Source organism: Belonocnema kinseyi, chromosome 8 (assembly GCF_010883055.1).
Source record: "Belonocnema kinseyi isolate 2016_QV_RU_SX_M_011 chromosome 8, B_treatae_v1, whole genome shotgun sequence".
Lineage (NCBI taxonomy): Eukaryota > Metazoa > Arthropoda > Insecta > Hymenoptera > Cynipidae > Belonocnema > Belonocnema kinseyi.
The window spans coordinates 107,570,295-107,592,421 of record NC_046664.1 but is presented as its reverse complement, the minus strand read 5'-3'; positions in this window follow the sequence as shown (position 1 = coordinate 107,592,421).

Sequence of the window (22,127 nt, the reverse complement as noted above, 5' to 3'; positions counted from 1 at the left end):
GTAGAAAGTACATTTATTTAAATTAAATAAAAGGCAATAAAATTGGCATAACGATTGCTGAGACTAAGATAGATAAACCCTTCTTTTTCAGCCTGCTGGCCTTAAAAAAACTGACTTGTTTAAACTTCTATTTTTTACAGAATTTTCTTAAAACTACGTCTAAAGAATTAACATCCGTCCACACCTTATATTTAATCTGCTCGCTTGTATAACCTAACCTTCCTCACTTCGCCTCGCCTCGCACGCATAACGCTATTTTTTGCTATGTCTCGCATTGCCAGCTTCTGCCTCCGTGGCTAACACCTAATACTTATCTACTAATGACAATATTTACCGTTTTTTTAGACCTACTTCCTCTCCTATTTACAATCTTTCCTTCTCCATTCCTCTTCCACCTTTCTTCACTTCTTCTCCATTTTACACAACACCCCCTTTATCCATGTTACTGCCCTTTTGTCCCCCTTTCATACAACAATACTTCCATGCTTATCCCAATTCTTTCCTTTCTTCTTGTGCATCCTCCTCACTTCATCCATCTGTATTCCCATCGTTCTAAAATGCCTTTCCCTTTCACACTTCATCTTCCCACTCTTAAACTTGCATGTCTGTTTCTGTCTCTCTCCTGACACTATGGTTCGGTGTATTCTTCGCCAACCCCAGTGTCCAATTTATATACCTTTCCTGTATCCCATTCACCTCCTCACTTACCTTCCACCCCTACACTTCTACTCCATAAAATAAGACACTCATCGCCAGCGAATCGAACAATTTTATTCTCCTTACAAAATCATTTACGAACAACTTCTTTTCCAGCCCCCATTCTTACCTCATAACCAAATTTGCCCTTTACACTCTCCCTTTTATATAATCATTCATTCCTCCAGTCCTTCGAAACAAGAAGCCTAGACACACAAAATCTTTTACCTATTGTACTTCTTTTCCCTTCCACTGCCATTCTCCTCAATTACACAGCCACACAAAAAAATAAGTGTGCGGATCTGGTAACAAGACACACGCATTCCTATGGATTTTAGGGCGCTGAATTCAAATTCGGTATCAAAAATCACCCATCACGTCATGGTTGAGCCATAACCTCAAAAAATGACGATAAATCATGCACTTAGGCAAATAAATTTCAAAATAATGCCACTGATGGAAATTTCCACTTCAAAAACATGTCGACAACTGTGAAGGATCAACCCTTGTCTGATATCAACTTATTTAACATAACTTTACCCAACAGAACCTGACCTGACCTAACCTGAATTAACAGAAATTTATTGAACTACACGTAAAGCTCTGGAAGCATATTTTCCAAGTAGCAAATGTGTGCCGCATCAAATGGGTCAACTCGAGCCTAACCTAGAAATAAATCTAACCTAGCCTAACCTAACCTAACCTCACAAAACACAATTAAGCTGATTTTGTTGCGCCGTTGTGTCTTTGCGGTACCGTTTGAATCAGCTTGGGCTTAACCTGCAAAGAGGTCAAAACTATCCTAACCTAAAAAACCTGACCTAACCTAAACTAACCTAACTTAACTTCACGTAACACAATTAAACTCATTGTGTTGTCCCGTTGTGTTTGCGGTACCGTTTCATTCAGCTTCGGCCTAACCTACATAGAGGTTTAACCCATCCTAACCTAACAAAACCTGACCTAACCTAACCTAGCCGAATGAAATGCAACCACACGTGTAGCTATGTAAGCGTACGGTTCTCAGTCTTAAATGTGTGCTATATTTAATAGGTTAATTCGATCTTAACCTACAAATGAATCTAACTTAACAGAACCTAAAGAAATTTTGCTCAACGCAACACAACTTAACTTAAGTGTTCCTGCTGTAACAAAATAAAATTCATTGCATTGTACTACAGGTGGTTAAAAATTTAGACGCACATTACTCATTTGAAGAAACCTAGAACTACAAGTAGAATTGACCCCATTTCAATTAACCTGACAATATTTGTATCAATTTAAATGTAGAACTATAACTTAAACATGCAAATGAATAAGAGTTTTATTCTACATTTTTCTCTCTCTGCTTTTCTTAAACTTAAGGGATATATTTATACTATCTTTTGTGCTTACATTTTATCTTGTTTTTTATCGTAATTAAATTGATTTATAGACCTACTTTAATCTATTTTCTGCCTGCTATAACGTGTCCTTTTTTTTATTCATTTGTAGGTTAAAATCGAATTAAACTATTAAATATAGCACACATTTAAGACTGAGAACCGTACGCTTACATAGCTACACGTGTGGTTGAATTTCATTCGTCTAGGTTATGCTAGGTCAGGATTTGATAGGTTAGGATAGGTTAAATCTCTATGTAGGTTAAGCCGAAGCTGAATGAAACGGTACCGCAAACACAACGGGACAACACAATGAGTTTAATTGTGTTACGTGAAGTTAAGTTAGGTTAGTTTAGGTTAGGTCAGGTTTTTTAGGTAAGGATAGTTTTGACCTCTTTGCAGGTTAAGCCCAAGCTGATTCAAACGGTACCGCAGACACATCGGGACAACACAATCAGTTTAATTGTGTTTCGTGAGGTTTGGTTAGGTTAGGCTAGGTTAGATTTATTTCTAGGCTAGGCTGGAGTTGACCCAGTCGATGTAGCACACATTTGCTACTGGGAAAATATGCTTCCAGAGCTATACGTGTAGTTCAATAAATTTCTGTTAATTCAGGTTAGGTGAGGTCAGGTTCTGTTGGGTGAAGTTATGTTAAATAAGTTGATATCAGACAAGGGTTGATCCTTCACAGTTGTCAACATGTTTTTGAAGTGGAAATTCGCATCACTGGCATTATTTTGAAATTTATTTGCCTCAGTGCATGGTTTTTCGTCATTTTTTGAGGTTATGGCTCAACCATGACGTGATGGGTGATTTTTGATACCGAATTTGAATTCAACGCCCCAAAATCCATAGGAATACGTGTGTCTTGTTACCAGATCCGCACACTTTTTTTTTGTGTGGCTGTGTTATCTGCCCCACCTCCTTTCCTGAACACCATAATTTTCGACTTGTTCGCATTTAACTTTCGCCTACTTTTGTCCAAATATCTTCTCAACCTTTTCATCATCTGCTTCAAAGACTCGACGCTTTTTGCTAGCAGGACTATGTCATCTGCGAGTCACCATATCCTCACTCCCCCTATCACTCCGGCATAAAATTGCAAAAAGCGTTGGGCTAAGCGGACACCTTTGCCTCAACCCCGTATAAATTCCGAAACTTTCCGCGATTCCCTCCTCTCCTCTCACCCTATCTTTCGTCTCTTGATATATCTCCCTTACACTCTCGATCGGACCTTTCTCCATTCCCCTGTCCCCCATTGCCTCCCACAACCTTCTCCTATCCACCGAAGGAAACGTGCCTTTCACAACTACGGAAAACCGGCAAACTCTCGCACCATTTTTAGCTAATTCTTTATCCTCCACGTGCTGCAAGACGTGAATATTGTCAATAGTACTCCTTCCCTTCCTAAAGCTCGCCTGCGTCTCCGGCAGTATTCCTTTCCTTTCAACATCATTCTGCAGCCTATCTGCTAACAACATCTCTTATATTTTTTAGGCTGTATTCATTGGCATAATTCAAATATAATTTTCCTACCAGTCCCTTTCCCCTTTTTTTAGCAACTTTTATCCCAAACAGTCACGCTTCGTTTTCTATCACGCCTAGCCCTGCTGCCTTAGACCTTTTCAACTTCCTTATCTGCTTCTCTATCTCCTCATCATACAGATCCTCTCCATCTACCTCCCTCGTTCTACTAATATCCTCGTCACTATTCTGTGCATCTGATTCCCGAAACGAATCTTTAAAAAATCCCCTTAATTCATCACTCTCTATCTTCTCACTTATCACCACCCTACGTATCAAGAGTCTATTAATTACCTTTACACATCCCCTTCTATGTTAAAAATTCTCGACTACTCTTCCAGATCTTTTTCCTTTTTATGCTCTTTCTTCTTACAAATCACCCTTTTCGCAGTTCCTTCCTGCCACTCACTGTACTTCTTTTTCACCTTTCTCTTCATTATTTTACATTTCCTGTCTCACCACGGCTTCAACGTTCCTTTTCTTCTCTTTATAAATATATCCTTTTGCACATACCCTTTCACATTCTCTTTCATATTCTCCTATTCTTTTCCACCGGCTCCCCCTCAAAGCTTACCTTTCGCAACTGCTCCTAATACTTCTCTATCGCCTCTCTCGTCCATGTCAGCCTCTCCCCTAGCGACCAATCTTCCTCATCCTGCCTTCCGCCACCCTCCCCTTTTAACCACAAATTTAATAGCTGATGATCTGATTCATCCCTCCCTTCCATTGCTAATTTCTCTGTCTTCTCCCACCCTTACATATTCATGATTGCATAGTCTATCCCCGACACCCCATCTTACTCACATGAGTGTATCCTCCCTCTTCGTCCCCTGTTGCCATACTCTTCGCCACCGCCCAGCCTCTATCCGTCATCCAGACTCTTAGAATTTTCCTCGCTTTATGTATAATCTTATACTTCTATTTCCTTTCCAAGCTCTTCCCTTCTTATACGGGCCCCCTTCCCCCAATTCTTGCATAAAATTCCCCCTCCCCCAGTACCTCCATACACTCCTCTCTCTCTATCACCTAGTAAGTCTTCCACATTTTATTTAATCTGCTTCATTTCGTCCTTATTGTACACCGTGATAAACTAATACTTTACCCCTCCTATCTTTACTGCCCTCATTTGCACATCCTCCTCCTCACCCTGTTAATCCACTTCTTCCTCTAATCTATCTCTCACCCCTGTTATAATTTCCCCACTAGCTCATCCTTTCATCTTTACCCTGACCGCCTCCTGTAGCCTCCCCCTATACCCCCCTGACAAATTTCCATTTCTTTCTTTCTACCCACGTCTCTATCAGTCCCACTACATCAAATTCCTAAACATACCTCAAGAAATCCTTATCTTTCTCCTATACCCCTCTTACGTTCCTGTACAGTACCTTCAACACACCTCCATTCTGATTTAGTCCCACCCCCTTACTTCCACGAATGAAATTCCCCTGTACTTCCTTCAACACCTCCTTCTCCTCATCCCGGTCTCACATTTTGTCATCTACTTTTATTTTTCGATACCCTACCTCCGACGCTCTGCCTTTACTCCTCTCTTTCCTCGTCTAATTTTGATTGATGAAAACCTTCTTAACCTTTATTCTATTTTTATTTTGCACAACTCCCAACTTTTCTTCTCAGCTCTCCATTTCACAACCGCCACTTCATTTTCCTTTCTCCTCACCAGTCTAACTTTCCCTGCCTTGCTTTTAAACCACCCACTGTTTTGTAGCAGGGCTTTCGTACTCTTCCTTTCTTCCCGGCTCTTTAGCTTTGATCCTCTCATTGCAATATTATTTCTCCTATCTGTCTTCTCTTCATTCTAAACTCCATTGCCCTTATCCTTTTTCTATCCGCTTTTTCTTCCTTTTCATTCCTACGCACTCCCACTTTCTCATCTATCTCCACCTTCTCCTAAATACCTTGATTCTTGCTCTCTCCCTCTCAACTACTTTCATTTCAGACCTGCCTTCAACCTTCTCAAGCCTAATTCCGCCCTTTCCTTCCACACCATAATCCCTTCTTCCATCTGCTTAATTTTATCATATTTTTTCTTCCTTACAGACATCACCTTCCTCTGCAATCACCATACTTTCTCTCTCAGGTATTTTACCTTCTTTTCTTATTTTTTATGTATTAACCTCAGGTCCTTCCTCATATTTTCCATCTGCTCCATAGCCTCCCTTACATCTTTCCTCAATCCTCTGACCACGCCTATCGGAATCCCGATAGCCTACTTCTCCGTTTCTCCACTTCTCTCTTTTTTAACAATATTTTGAAAAACGTACCTACTTCTTAAATGCTGCTCTATTTAGTCAGTAACGTTTTCTTTGTTCAAAGAGGACCCTCTATATAACCTAATTATTGCGCGCAAAGCGTGCGCCTCAAAATGAGAATTTATTCAGCAAATTGGCCGGTGCTTTGAAAACCTTCTTTAAAAATATATTGACACAATCTCAGTTCCACTTTACCACTTTCGTTCCTCAGGGGTTTAAATAAAAAATTTGATTTAAGTTATAACATTTTAAAAAATGTAGTTGAAATGCACACATTAAATGAACAAAAATGTTCATGAAGCGCAAAAGCGTACTCGCGCTCTATAGGGGCGCTCAAATTTTTTGCGAATTAATGCGCGCATTGAGAATCTGCCTCCATGATTAGCGAAAAGTGAGCCACCAAAGATTAGTAGGAAATTACTAATACGCCTATTCAAAATATTTCCTAATTTAATAATGAAAATGTGATCAAACCTGTAACTATTGCAAAAGTATTGTCCTATGATTGTTTTCTCAAAGTTAAAAAATGATCTGCCCATTTCGCGGGCACATTCTCGTCGCTCGCGAAATTGAGCGATCCCAGGGCGCGGTGAATGTTGGTTCTCGCGCTTCGCGGTCAATAATGTATTTGACTCGCACTACGCGCTCGATCCTTGTGCACAGACTTTTTAAAACTAAAGGTCAAAGCATCGACAGCAGTAATTTGCTGATTGTGAATTCTCTCTTGTTAAAGCTCCTTCAGCTTTAACGAATACATTCTCATCAAGTGTCTCGTGCTTCGCACTCTAGTTTATCTCTGAAATTGCATATCATTCCAATAAATGTATATTATCATAATTCATAACATGCGTTGGTATTACAACTGACGTAATTTCATTGTCTTGTTTAAAAAAAATTTTGTTATTAAACATTTTATTGCAACTTTTGTCGTTTTTTCCATAAACTGCATTTTCTCATTTCTAATGTTATTTTTATGATTTTATTTTAACACATACGGCCTACTGAGTAGCCTTGCTGTTTTTTAACTTCCAAATTACGTCCCTAACCTCAGTGACCCAGACAGTGAGATTGGAGTTCATATGGTCTCATGTTCACATTCCCGGCCCTCATTCAGGTGCGATATCAAAAACTTGTATATTTTTTTTTACTGCTTAAAATTTTCATTTTCATATGTTTTTTGGAATTTTGAAAATTCTATAAATCTGGTAATTTGTGTTTTTATGAAAAAAGTCATTAGGATAAATTGTTCAACTTTTTTAATAATATGAATAGCCGTACAGACAATTTTTGGATCTTGAAAAAAGTGATCTTAAAAATATTCAAAATCCGCTCACTTTTTAAATATTCATCCAAAATGGATGGCTAAAGAATTTTGCTTATACTTTAGGACACTAAAAAAGTGTGTCGATGGCCAATCTAATGGAATGATTTTTTCAAAAGTTATCGTGCTCATAGAAAGACAGACAGGCTGACATACAGAAATACATATTCATACATACAGATACATACATATACATATGCAGACATACAGCCATACATACATACACACAGCCATACATACATACGCGCATACAGACATACAGACAGAAAGTAACGTTCGTCGAAACCTGTTTTCAGATTTATCTGGTCTCGAAACGTGGAAATTTGACCAAGCCTGGGGGGGGGGGCAAACTTTACACAAATCTTATAGATTTGTGATCTTAAAAATGTAATATTTTTTTAAAATAGAAAGCGATCAATGGGCTGAAAATTAATTATGCATATTTAATGCCTCATGTGCTACTATTCCACAGCATTCTGTTTTTTATTTTTCAAAATTTTTACCCTTTTACATTTTTCCAGTTGGCTGTAGAAAATTGAAATTATTCAAGGAAGCATGGAATTCATGATTCATGAAAACATTTAGAAAATTATTATGCTTATTCAGGGTTTTTATTTATAACAATTGTTATAAAAATTAAGCAAGAGAGTCTCAATAAAAAGAGCTTATATGGCCACTTCTAGTTCATGAGTATTTGTTTCTGAGAAATAATTGTACAAATTGGTCAATTTTATTTCAAAAATCATTATTTGTAACGCTGTAAATTGCAAACTGTTTCTACTACAAGAAAATTGCAAGAATCAGAAGAGTTTTATTTCTTCTCAGATATACTAAAAATGATTTTATAATGTTTGTTACTAAATCGATCACTAAGAAAAGATCGAACCTTGTGAATTGTCTATTTCATGGCTAGATCTCTGAAAATAAAAATTAGATCTTTAGATTTTTTTCGTTTGGTGATAAAAAATCTTGCTTTATTGTCGTACGCTGAGTCATTATTTACTTACAGCTTGGAAAACAATGTGAGGAATGTATGGTTTCGGTCACATGCAATTTGAACGCAACATACACTGAACATCTCGAACATCTGGAAATCAGTAGGGTAATGTTAGCAGCTAAAAAAGCGGTTTAACTAAACATATCAAAGGTACCGAAGCGTGAATCTATAGCAAATTTGAATAATTGTACAGTATCTGTTGTTGAAACGAAAGTATCGCTCTCTTCTCGCTCGACCATACCGCACTCAGCTGCCTGCTTGGCGCATCCCTCACTACAGAGGCCCTAACCACTTCAAGATGTCACAAGCACTATTCGCATACCAAAGCGCGAAGCTGTAGTAAATTTTGGTATAGTATCTTCATTTGGACCGGAAGTGTCTCTCTCTTCTCGCTCGACCAATTCGCAGTCCGCTCCCCGATTGGCGCGTCCCTTACTACAGGGTCTCTAGTTTACTCCATCTAGGCTGGGTCGACTCCCATGGGCGCGTTTGACCACTTATAGCGACACTAGCGCAATATACAAGGAGGTGGCAAACTAAAGCGTACCTATGTGTTCATGCACGTAAATGTGTATAATATTTGAATGTGTTGCATGGATTAAAACTAGGGAAAATAAACGAATTAATTCAAAATTATACAAATTTAAAACGAAAAATGTGTAAATACTGTTTCCTGTACCATTTTTCGGTATAAATTTGTACAATTTTCCAATAATTCTACAATAAATGAAGAATTACATATCACATGAAATGTAACCTTTTTTCAACATTTTATTTATTCGCATTATGCTAGAGAAGTGAAACCAGTGACATCCTGGCACAGCACAAACATTTTATTTGAAGAAAATATTACCCCCACTTATGCCCCTACAGTAGAGCCATCTACGGGGTGGTGGATAACTACAAAAGTATATGTGATCACACGCGCATGGGAGTCAATCCAACCTGACTCTATTCAATCGACTCGCACGCCGAATGTCGAAAAACTGATATTCAACGCGTGCTACCGTCGGATCGAACTTTTCGACTTGATTAGCCCGTCAATCGAATGACCGAAAATCGAAATTCAAAGCGCTTTACATCGGACCAGTTTATTTTCGTTTCGATCGCCACATTCATCGAAAGTCGAAAAAGCGAATTCAGAAATCGACGTGCCTTAGATTGAATCGATTTTCTTATTTTTACTATTTTCAATTTAATGTCAGAGTCGTATGCCATGCATACAATTATAACTTATGCACTGCAAAAGGATTTTGAGATATCTACAAAATAAATTTTTGCTTAAGCTTAAATTAATATATTTTTTACACTCTATTCATCTTAAGTAGTAAGTTCGTATGCATGGAGTAATGTAATATTATAAGCAGCAGGAAAATTGTCACTTAGAACAAATTGCAATGTTTCATTAGTATAAACTCTTATAGTACGGCGATTAGTCCAACCTACCTTGCATTTTTTTCTAGACCATTCAGATTTGGCACAGTTAAGTAGAAAGAACATTGCAGTCCCGGAAATCAGCCGTACAGCGGGTTGCCTGTCTCACAGGGGTAGATCTTAAAAACTTAACAAATCGTCCATTTCGATGATTTTGATGGGACAAGAATAGTCCCCTACTTGAAATTTAGTAATTTGAAGCATATTTTGACCATGCTGATGATTTGTGGAAGCGGGTTGACTACCTTTCAGGGGCAAAAGCAGAAAGTACCGGAATCATAGTGTTTCTGTCAAAACGTCTTGCAAAACTGGTATTCCTGCAGCACTTTTTTATTTAACTTCACTCTTCTTCACCAATGTCTTACAAAGACTGTCACATTTTACAGCTAAAGTTGTTGCACTTTGGTAAACAACTACAGTGAAACTCTTTAATAGCCCTCCCTTCTATAAACCGCACTGCAGGTTGGTGTAACAGTAGCTGCGCGGGGTCTGCGGTTGTCACTCAGGTGAGCACTCAAGCGTGAACAAACAAAAGCGGAGTGGGCTATAATGAGTTAGGTCCCACCCACCGTCAACTTTAAAATCGATGCTTTACAAGAGTTTCACTCTATTTAGAAGAGTTTATTCATTAACTCTCAGTCGGGAAGTCAAAGATAGTTTAATTTTAATTGAAGATTAATTTATTTATATAGCTAAAGAAAAAATTGCATAAGTTTACAAAAATAAAGACTTAGATATAATCGTAGAGGTGGTTGAGTTTGCGTATTTGTCCATAATGACCTATGTAACGGCTTCAAAAAATCTCTTTTTTTCTTTGCTTTCATGGAAGCTTTTCATCCCAAAAACACGCTGTAAAAGTTACAGAGTCGCACGTACATTCTTTAACCCATAAAAGGCGCCCCGCGCGCTTTGCGCTAGACTCAAAAAGTATGTGACCGATTGAGATCTCCTTGGATACACATGTATTTGAAATTATTGTCTTTTGTGTGAACCTCACTGAACTGGAAAGAAAGTTCTAAAAATTTCTTTTTTTAAACAATTTCATGCAAATTTTTGAGTAAAAGTACAATTTTTTTCAAGCGGACGCAAAAAAATTCTCATTTCTTTAATTTTCGGTGTAAAAAAGTACCAATCCTTGCAAGGGAGGAAACCGATTACTCAAAGAAAAATATACCGATTTCATTCGATCAAAAATGTTGAATTTTGGAAGTCCAATTTTCGCAAACACCCAAATTGCAAATAAATAAAGATTTTTCATATTAACCATAGTGAAATAGAATCAGGAGGCTCTCAGGTACGCGGCTAAAATAAAATAATGATAATAATTGTAAATTTTATAATTATAATAAATAAAATAATACTTTAATAATAAAATAGATAGAATAAATAAAATTGGAAAAAAGTAAAAAATTAATTAAAAAAAAATAGTGCAGATTTACACTACTGGAGCACACGTACAGCACCATTTTAACGTGTGTTCTGCCCACATTGGTTTGCGGCATCGCATGCACACCCAGGCGGCAAACCGAATTCTTTATTAATGAAAAACGAATTCAAATTTACGAAAACTACGAAATCAGTTTTTTTCATACAGAATTCTTCCTCAATTCATGTTATTACGATTCATTCAAAATGAATAATCTTTCAAGTTCCAGCCTATTCGTGAAGAATTCTTTTCCAATTCGTCTATTACTTCATTTGACCAATACGTGACTATAGTAGGTAATGAAATTAAATACATGATGAATGACAACAGTCACGATACTATTCATAATCGCATGCTATGAAAATTTTGTATTTGCCGCGTGTTCGAACCCTATTTGTTTCGCATTCCTAACGCCTAAAGCCTCGCGGATAACCTAGCTTGAAGTATGAAAACGAAAATCAAAAATATAACCCACAGCTGTGCAGGGGCGTCTGCAAATTGTGGTGATCCATTCTATAAAAAATGTTGCTAAGCTTATAATAATATATGTATCAAGATTTTAGATATATTACAAGTTATCAGTGAATATTTTATGTTATTAAACAAGATCTAAATTAAGTTAAAAAGTATCGCAAGATATTATAAAAGATTTTAGAGAAATCAGTATATATTCTAAGAAATTTTATCGATTTTTAAGGATTTCGACAAATTTTCGAAGATTTCAAGAGATTTAACAGACTTTAAAGAATTCAAGAACATTATTTATATTTTAAAATTACTTTAAAATCATAAAACTTATTTAAATTCTACTATAATTCCTTAAAAATTCTTCAAAATTATTAAAAATCTTTAAGCAATGATTTTATTTCTTGTCAATATAAAAAAAAGTCCGACAAGTTAAATTTGAAAGCGCATTCCTCAGATTGCCACCCAAAAAACACCAAAGTACTTTCATAAATACCTGGAAGACTTAAAGTTTAATACTTTTGCTTGTTTCTTTACTTGAAACTCAGGTTTCATTTTTATAAAACAATTCAGTGAAAACATTTTTTTGATAATAAATTTCATTTTTAATGAAAATGCGAAAATATTTATTTCATAAAGTTGTTTCACCTTAGAAATGTGATGTCAAAGCATCCATTACAGGAAATAAAGAAATAGTACAAAGTAAACTTTTTGCACGAAAATCGGTCGTAAGTAAAGGACTACTAATCAACGTGAGAGACAAAAGTTATCTGCGTCTCGTTTTCAATATTTCGCTGACGCAAGTACAGCCTAATTAAATAGGATGGATATAAAACCGCCCAATTCAATAACCGATGCTAATTTAGCGCATCATTCAAATTCTACAATCAAAAGTATCATGCCACTTTTTCATCTTTTACCTGTTTGAAATAATACTCTACTTCTGTAAAGATTTTTGCTCTCAATTTTTGTAATATTATATGATATTTAAATCGCTTGATCCTAACGTATTAAAATTCAATTCTTAAAGCGTTGCTTAGAAATTTCAAATAAATAATACGAACTCTCATATAGAATGTCAAAAAATCGAAATAGGAATACTTTGATAATTCTGTTACAAAGTTCCATTTCAATAATTTTGGAATACTTGATTAAATACTTAAAGAAATTGACATTAATTTTTTCTTCATTCATTTGTCATGAAAATTCAGTTAGAAAAGAATTCGCCGAGAGGTCGTGATTCATTCTTTTGAGTTTATTTATGAATTACTTCGAGCGGTCGTAAAATGTTCAATTTCCAAATACTTTATTAGCTCGATAGAGATTCTTTAAGAATACTTGTGAGAACTCAAAATTAGTGAAAAATCAATAAATATAATTCTTTTTAAATTAATTATCTGTAAATTACGAATTCAATGACGTGATTCATATTTTACTCTGACTTCAGAACTAATTTAGGGTTAAGTGTGAATAGTCTTGTCGTCTGGGATATATATTGTGTCTTACGGCTTTTATATTATGGACAAAACAACAATTTTTTTTCTTTGTTAATTTATTTGTTGCCGGTAGATCGCGAGGGTTTTCCTCAGGTAGCCCAACAATCCCTTTAATGAACATGCGCAATGGAATTCGCAAAGTTTTAATCGTCGATCTACTCATAAGTAGCCCTTTCGTCAGTTCGAGCACCAGTTGCCGCGAGAACTCCCGTCTGTTTGATTTCAGGCGAGGAGCCGTCAGTTCATGCCGGCATCGAGTCTCCAATTCGATTCCAAGTGTATATTATCTTATTTTTTTAACATTTTTTTATTACGTTATGTTTAAAAATTATATAATGTTTATCATTATAGTATGGAGATAGCCATAACTTTTAAAAATAAAAAATCATACTCACAATTTCTTCGAAAAAATGACGTTTAATCCACACTGCGGTCCTACAGACCGACACAACACTTTAAATGTCTTCACTGCAGCGGCTATGGCGCTCCTGACTTGCGTAGTATGCCTTGCTGTTAGGGTTCTACCTAAAGTTTTTTCCCACACAGGTCCCAAGTGTCGCCTTCTAACTACTTTCAAATAAACAGAATTGCAAATCACGCATCGGTCTACCAGACCATCGTATGGTCTTTAAGGGTTAAATACATTACAATTCTAGTTCCAGTACAAATCTCGCCTCGTGTTTAAAAAAATTCAGAAAACTTAGTAAAGTTGTTGAGGATAGATTGTTTACTCTGCTCTCTGAACCTGATTGGAGAAATGTATTTTCTCATAGAAATTTAAGTTCAAAAGTAGAAAACCGCAATAATATAATAATTTTAAAATTTAATGTTGTAGCCCCGTTATATGAATTTCAGACGAGGACAAAAACTTCTCCGTGGATATCGGAAGAGATTAGCAATCTCAGAAAGGAGAAAGACAAAAAGTATTCTCAAACCGTGTGGAAATAATTCATGGTGCTATACTGTCCCAGCCTAGACCGCCACGAGTCTATACTGGCTAGTACATCTCTAGTACATAGATCTCTAGTAGAGTAAGATGCAACCTAGATTGAAAATTTAATACTTATTTTTATAATTAAATCATTCCTGACATAACTGCACTATGAGCTACATTGAGAATATCAAAAAATTGCAGATTTCTGTAAGAAAAATGGAATATAGTTCTTACGTGCTTTTTTGGCAGAATATTTTCAAATATTACCCTACTGAAAAGAATCTTTGAGAATATACTAAAAATTCTTTAGGTCAAAGAATCTCAGAGAAATTTTCCACAGGCACTCAGGTAGATATTTTTAAAGGTCCAGGAAGCTCGATCAAATGGTCTGAAGGCTTTAAAATATCCTTTCCGAAATTGAAATAAGAATACGATCATAAATAACAAGTAGAGAGGCTATCTCAATAGAGTAGCCGATTTTCAAGGGTTCTTTGTTACGCTTTTGGATTAAAATTTAGAAGTAGATTTTTTAATTTCATAGTTAGCAGCCTGAAACAGAATAATTCGGAATCTATGGGTTTCGATGACTTCAGATATCTAACTTTTTTTATGCTTAAAATTGGAATTAATAGAACGTTTCTCGTAAATGGAATGAGATACACCAAAAAAGACAACATTTTTGAATTCAACTAGAAAATTGTATATCAGTGTATAAGTTATAATTATAAATAAGTATAATGAGAAAATTCATCAATTAAAAAAAAGTGTTCATAATTTGAAGAGAAATTGAAAAAGGGAAAACGGATTAGCCACGACCAACTACTGTAAATAACTCTGCCCGCCCGATACGTGACGAATACAAAAGGAACAATATATTACCGTCGCACCACTCTTAAAAGGACCACTAAAAGGATCTTGAAAACGACCCATATCTCTCAAACTATCTCCGAGACTATTTTGTTTCAAATCGACTTTGTTTATAGACTCAAATGAGCCAGGCTATTTCGCTAAAGAAAACTCAGAGATTTCTTTCGGTAGGGTATTGATAAAAAAGAAAATCTTAATTGCAAATTTTTTGGAACCGGGAGCAAACTTTAAAATTAAATTCTTATTTCACTTTATAAATACTAGAATTGCATATTTTTTTAATCATTAGGGCCTATTCCTGCATCGAATCAAATTTTTATTTGGAGTGAAAAATTGGTTAGTTTGAATAGCTGTCATATGAGACGTTTTTTTCAAATGCTGGCGTTGGAATAAAAAAAAAACACCTTTTACAAAAACTATTGGAATTAGCCAATGTTCTACTCCGAATAAAGATTTAATTGAAAAGAGGACTCAGCCCAGACTATCTAGAAAAAATGTAATTCTAGTATTAATGGAGTAAAATGAGAAGATCCGGTTTTGAGGGTGGGCCTTGATTCTAACGCCCTTACGTTGAAAAAGAATCTGGAAAACTTCAAGCCTCGTGGTCGTAAAACGAAACGTATTGACACTGAATGGCGGCATGGCGAACATCTGATTCTTGCAATCCAGTTCCGGCTATTGTTGCCAAATTTTTGTTAGCAGTTTTGAAATTGGATTGCATGATAAAAGCTGTTGGTAGCACTGCATAATATTTGTGGTTAGGAAATATGTCATTTTAATGTATGTACATGAGTACTGGAAACATGTCATACGAAAAGTAAAATTACTTTCCTAGAAAATCTAACGATGAAATGTCTTTATTTAGCAATAATTTTTAATCTAGCTTTGGCTTTCATTCATTATTTTACCAATAAACAATTTATAGTGCGTCAGATTTCCTTTGATTTGAGCACTGCGGAAGACTGGCGAAACTTTAAAAGTGGCGTCATTATATGCGATTAATGTAATTTATTATCTTTTATTAATTAGTTTTTAAATAGCGCCTTCTTTTTGAAAGTCCAAATATGAGTACTTTCTAGAGCCGAGCAAGATTTTAGACAAAATTTTTATATTGATGTAATTTAAAATTCTGTCTAGCAACATTAATGGGTCTACATATAACTGTGTGATGGATTTTTCTATCTAGTAGGTATAGATAGCACCGTAAGAGCGCCAATCTAATTCGGCATGAACAGACAGCCACGAATAATCCAGTGACGACACTAGAATAATTCCAGTCTGCCAGGAATTATTTCCACACGGGAAGTTAGGAGAACTGGTTCCCAGGCACATGGAAGGAATTTCGTGTCCTTAGAAATCTGGTTCAAATTAAGATAAGGGACTTCAAAAATAAATATAACTATAATGCAATTGTTAACAAAAATAAGGATAAGAATATCTGAAAGGTCCTTCGGCAGCTTGGAATTATTCAATCTCAGAGTCAAACCTTTGATCAGAACTACCCGGTGATGATTTGATAAAACGTTACTTGATTGAGTCTCTACCAATTCATTCTACTCTTTTATCAAGTAAATTACCTCCCTTTAATACTGCTAACTTTTACTTATCTTATATTGAGGCAGACTCTCTACTTCCAGTAATTGCCAACATAATCTCAGGGGCTATCAGCGTTGATGGTATCTCGATTAAAATGGTTTAACTTTCTCTCCGCGTAATACTTCTTGTTCTACTTCATATTTACAATTTCTCTCTACAGCTTGGGATTTTGCCCAATAGTTGGAAGCAAGCGCAGATTCGTCCTATACCAGCTAACTGAATATTTGGATAAGCATAACCTGATTGATCCTTTTCAGTCTGGATTTCGAAGGGAGCACAGCACAATCACTGCTTCCCTCAAATTTAGTGTTGATTTAAACTCTCAATACTTGGCCCCAGAATGTTTAGGGTATTCGCATGGAACTTTTCAGCAGTTTTAAGCTACTCCAAATATCACCTTTATGTTGATGATAGTAAAGTATATGTTTCTGGGCCACTTAGTCACCTTGGGAATCTACTTAAAATAGTGCACGAAGATATTAATAACGTCTACAACTGGGTGTTATCTAATGGTTTGAAACTCAACCCTCTAAAAAAATGTGCTTTACTAGTTGGATCCTCCACTCAAAATTTATCGAAAGTCTTTTATCTTGATCTTGGTTTGAAATTAGTCAAAGTAGAGATTCTTTGCCTACAGCTACGCGAATTCACCTTTTAAAAGATTTGATTTTGTCTTATTTTGATTATGGATGTGTGGTGTATGATGTAATCTCTGATGATCTTAATTTCAAACTTGAACGTACTTTCAATGCCTGCATCCGTTTTATCTTTAACCTGTCCAAATCCATCATATTTTTGAGTACGGGGAAAGAGCTGATTTCATACCAGCTGCCAAGAGAAGACAATATTTAATGGGTAATTTGTTGTACATGATCTTCAAAAATAGAAAGCCTGTTTCTTTATTAGAATTGTTCTTGCGGGATAATATTATTTTTGCAGGTCGGCCTCAGATGCACGGTAAAGATTGCACTACCTGCTCATGGAACATGTTTAATGCAAAAATTTGTTGTCATTTGAAGTAGGCGGCTTTGGAATAAATTGCTGAATAGTATTCGTAATGCAACTACAGTATTAGCATTTAAAAATATGTTCTCTTAATTTCTAAAATCTATGGGTACACCTCAAGTTATTATAACTTGAAGACCAGCGCGCTTCGCGCACGGAGTTCTAGTTCAGTTTTACATACAGGTAAATTCAATTTAGCTTATTTCAAATTTCGCAATGCAATTATTAACATATTCTGATTTTTAGATCATTTTAATGTATTTATATTCTTTCCAGAGATGTTTACTGATTGTTTACCGCCCCCTTGGGGTGGGGGTGGGAGCAAGTTTGAAATATTCAATGAGAAACCCTATTTTTATTGCATATTCGGATTCATTGGATAAAAATGCGTATGATTTGTCTAAAATATTTTTCTCGTTTCGCGACAGATAGCGCTGTAATCGACGAAATTCAATTTTTCTTCATTTGACTGTTACTGAGAAGGCACGCTTACGATTCTGCAATACTCGAAATTAACCTCAAAACGAACTACTACTTTTAGAATAAACCAGGAACCACGACGTGGACGTAGCAGTTTTCTGTTTCCTTCGGGGTGCTTGATTAACGTGAGTCCCCTCGCCTCTCACGATTCGAAGTACTGAGGGAATCATCTTTTAATTAAAATAGGTGCTCAAAATGATGACCTTCGTCTTAAATACACTTATTAATCCGAAATTCAAATGAATTTGCACAACGGAGAAGTGTATCTTCTTCAATTTCAGCACATGCGATTGTAATTCGGTCAATCATATTTTCACGTATTGTGGCTTTTTCTTCGTACACTTTGTCTTTCAGATAGCCCCACAAAAATAAATCTGGAGATCTTACAAGCCGATTTATCGGACCACCTTTACCAATCCAGCGACCATTGAAATCACGATCAAGAACTTCTCGTGCTACCGCTGAATGGTGTGCCCGACAGCCGTCATGTTGAAACTACCTGTTCTGCCTCATTTCTAGGCTCAAGTCTTCAAGCAATATTGGCAGTTAATTTTCGAAAATGTCTTGATATTTTGGACCTTTTAAGCTGCTTTCGATGATGTGGGGACCGATCAGTTTGTTGCCAATTATTCCACACCATACGTTGGCAGTCCATGGACGCTGGTCTTCGACTTCACGAAGCCATTGCGGATTTTCAATACTCCAGTAGTGCATGTTGTGTCGATTAACAATTCCATGGTTCGTAAAAGACGACTCATCAGAGAATAATACATAACGAACAAAGTTGATGTGTTGTTGTATTTGTTCACGTGCCCACTGACAAAAAGCTACCGGATTTTGGAAATCAACTCCATAAAGTTCTTAATGTAAAAGAGATGATATGGGCGAAATTTATTACGTTTCAAAATTTTTCAAACACTGCTCTGAGACATTTCGGAATCACGAGCAATTTCTTGTGTATTAACGTGAGGATTATTGGCCACTGCAGCTAATACAGCAATTTCATTATTTTCTCTAGTGACTGTTGTTGTGCGAGTCTTTTTTTTAGGTTGAATACTACCATCGGTAGTAAATTTTGTAATAGTACGATCAAATGAAGCACGTGACACAATTCTATTTGGCAAACGCTGAGCGTAGAGACTGGCTGCATTCTCAAGATTTCTTCCAGCTTCTCCATACACCAGAACCATTTTAATTTTTTCTCGTACGGTTAGATACACGCACCAAGTTGCATTTTCTTTCACTGACAACAGTTGTTTGAAATATTCGGCGAGAACCACAATTTTACCACCGAATGACAAATCATTTTTCATAAGGTCGCGAAGAGTTCGGTCCATGACTTCAAAAGCAAATCGTGGAGACATCGGCGCTTCATCCCAAAAAAAATGCCTGTATTTATTATTCTTTTTCCTTCTCTTGAATGCGGTTTTATATTCGAAGATCAATCAGAAAACAGGGGTACTGGCAAACCTAGGGTTTTATGAACCGTTTTTCCTTCAGGAAGCATAGTTGCAGCAATACCAGTGAAAGCCATCGTGCTGACATTTTTTTCTCTGTACTTTAGCAAAAAGTATAACATTGTATGAACAAATGTTTTCCCAGACTCTCCTGATCCATCGATATAAAAACGTGTTCCACGAGATTTATCTCGACTGCAACCTTTAAAATCAAATCACCAATGTCCTTTTGTTTCTCATTCAATTTAAGGTAATGTTCTTGTCCTTTCGAAAGATGCTGCATTTTTCCATTGTTTTCTTTTACGAATTCCATTTCGCTACGCTCCATTCCAGTGTATCTGGAGATGTCCCAATTTTCTGTTTCGAGCAAACTTTGTATTTGGAAATAGGCTTTTTCAATATCAATTGCTTGTCCAAATTGTCTGTTGAAATCGTCAGATAGATCCATTTTAAATTCTTCCCATAAATCTCTTGGATAAACGGGTTGACAATGGATGAGAATTCGTACGCAAAGATTTCGAAGTTGTCGTGGCATCATCCAAGTTTTTGCTTCATTTAAAGCTCGATTCCATTCAGCGTCATCTTCAATGAGTCCTCGAGCTAAACATGCAGCAGTGAACGTTTGGTGAACTTCTCCACTTACAGTTCTGAGATTTTTGTAGCTGATAGCCCCCTTGGCATTCAATAACAGTATTCGCAGATTGAGCAACCCTATCTGATTAGGACTGATAGAAAACATGCGACCTGATTTAATGCAAAATAATCTTGAATCATAGCAGTTTTTCGCAATAGCAAATAAACTGGCAATCGTATGACTGCATGACTTTTCTCTTGAAGATGTTTACATAGAATGCGCCAACATGCGTTAACGGGACCCACATATCTATCTTCAACTTATTTGCGGTATTCATCGTGATCAATTCTTTTTTCATTCATGTTTTCGTTTTCGATAACGCTGGATGCAGCATCGTTGTCCTTGTAAATATATTTATATATGTATTTCACAGCATTCACTCTTGACATTATTTCAACGTTGATGTGGCAGTAGAGAATACCAATATCTTTCCTACGATATTTTGGATACCCAGTGTCGTCTAAGACAGTTTCTGGCTGAAATATTTTCGAGAAATGTTAAAAAAAATTTCCATTTACCATACACCAATAGCCACGCGGTCCATGAATCATGTTTTTCATTACGATTTCGTGCAAAGCTTTATTCTCGCAAGGATTAGGAATTTCAACGGAAACAAAGTTGTCTGCTTTGATCGCATCAACATACTTGCAATTTTTCTTGAGAGTTACCAACAAATGCATGTTTGGCAGACTACGTTTCTGAAATTTAATCGAATGCACATGCGCCTGGACTTCACCAAACCACTGCTGTCTCGTGATTAAGTCAAGCAAATAATTTTTCTTGATATCAAAACCACTGGCGCAAATATCAGGTCGATCGGAAGCTTGTTGATCAAAGAATAAATTTTCCTGAATCTCTCTCCAATTAGGATTGCAGGTCACTGTTATGAAAAGATCCGGGTACCCAAATTTTCTAACAATCGCCATTGAATCTTCATAATGTTGCATTATATTACAAGGTATTCTCACAAATGCTGACGGTGGAATAACAGCTCGTCCTATTTGTCCGTCACAGTGATAAACTTTATTCTGGAGGTGATCCATCAAGCCTTGATAAAAATAATCGTCCGCTCAAAAGACTAGGATTTATATCATCACGTACTGCCATGCGATGCTGTACGTACATATCTCTGATAAGATTCTTATTAATGTCTTAGAGTTTGAGCCTCGGATACCATTCTTGAGTTCCATGTAAATAAATCAAAGGATAACACTATGGATCAAAATTCGGATCCAATGTATTTACATACTGAAGAGTTTTCTCTGTTTTTTTTTTAATTGTAACATAGGTTTCTGGTATTTCGTCATCAGCCGTCGTAGAAAAAACCATTCGTCACTTCGTTTGATATTTCAGGATTATATCTGCGTCTATCGATACCTCGTTTCGGAAAAAATTTCAATTGAAAATCAGGTATATTTAAATAACTGCTGTTCGTTGCATCTTGTTGACGATTTTGAATTTCTTCATGCATCATGACAAAATATTGTGCAAAAATGTTATTGTCGCGAATTTCGTTTGCGAGAGAATAAAGAATATCAGAATCTAGATTTAAATTCAGACTCAATCGACTTTCAGTTGCTTCTTTCCCATCTAAGATAAACAGTTGCTCATAAGTATGATTTTCACCAGCAGCAGAAACCTAAGCTGTATTTATTTGGTAATAAATTTGACCTTGTATTTTAAGACAGTAAGGACTATTCGTTGGGTGCTCAAGTTACATAAATTCGCATTGAAGGAGGCAAAAGAAAAGGCTTTATTGTAACCTCTGATTCATTCCTTGAAATGGCTCGATTTCGAATCCTCACTAAGATATAATGTTTTGAGTAAATTGGGAAGTGGAGGTAATGAATCTACAGCAACTTTACCATAATCGCAGCAATCTCAGAACGAATTGCCCTTATTTGCTATTTTTCAGAAACAAAATGACGCGCATTACATCGGCTTTAAAATGAAATGGTTGTAACTGACATTCTCTATAGTTTACAATTTTCTAAGTTTTCTCAGTTTCACTTTCAGTGTTCTCAGTTTCAGTTTTGAATGAAGTTCTCAGTTTTCAGCGTTTCACATAAAATGTTCTCAAATTTATATGTATACGATAAAATAAGAAATGTATTCATTTTATGGATATGAGAGATGAAAAACA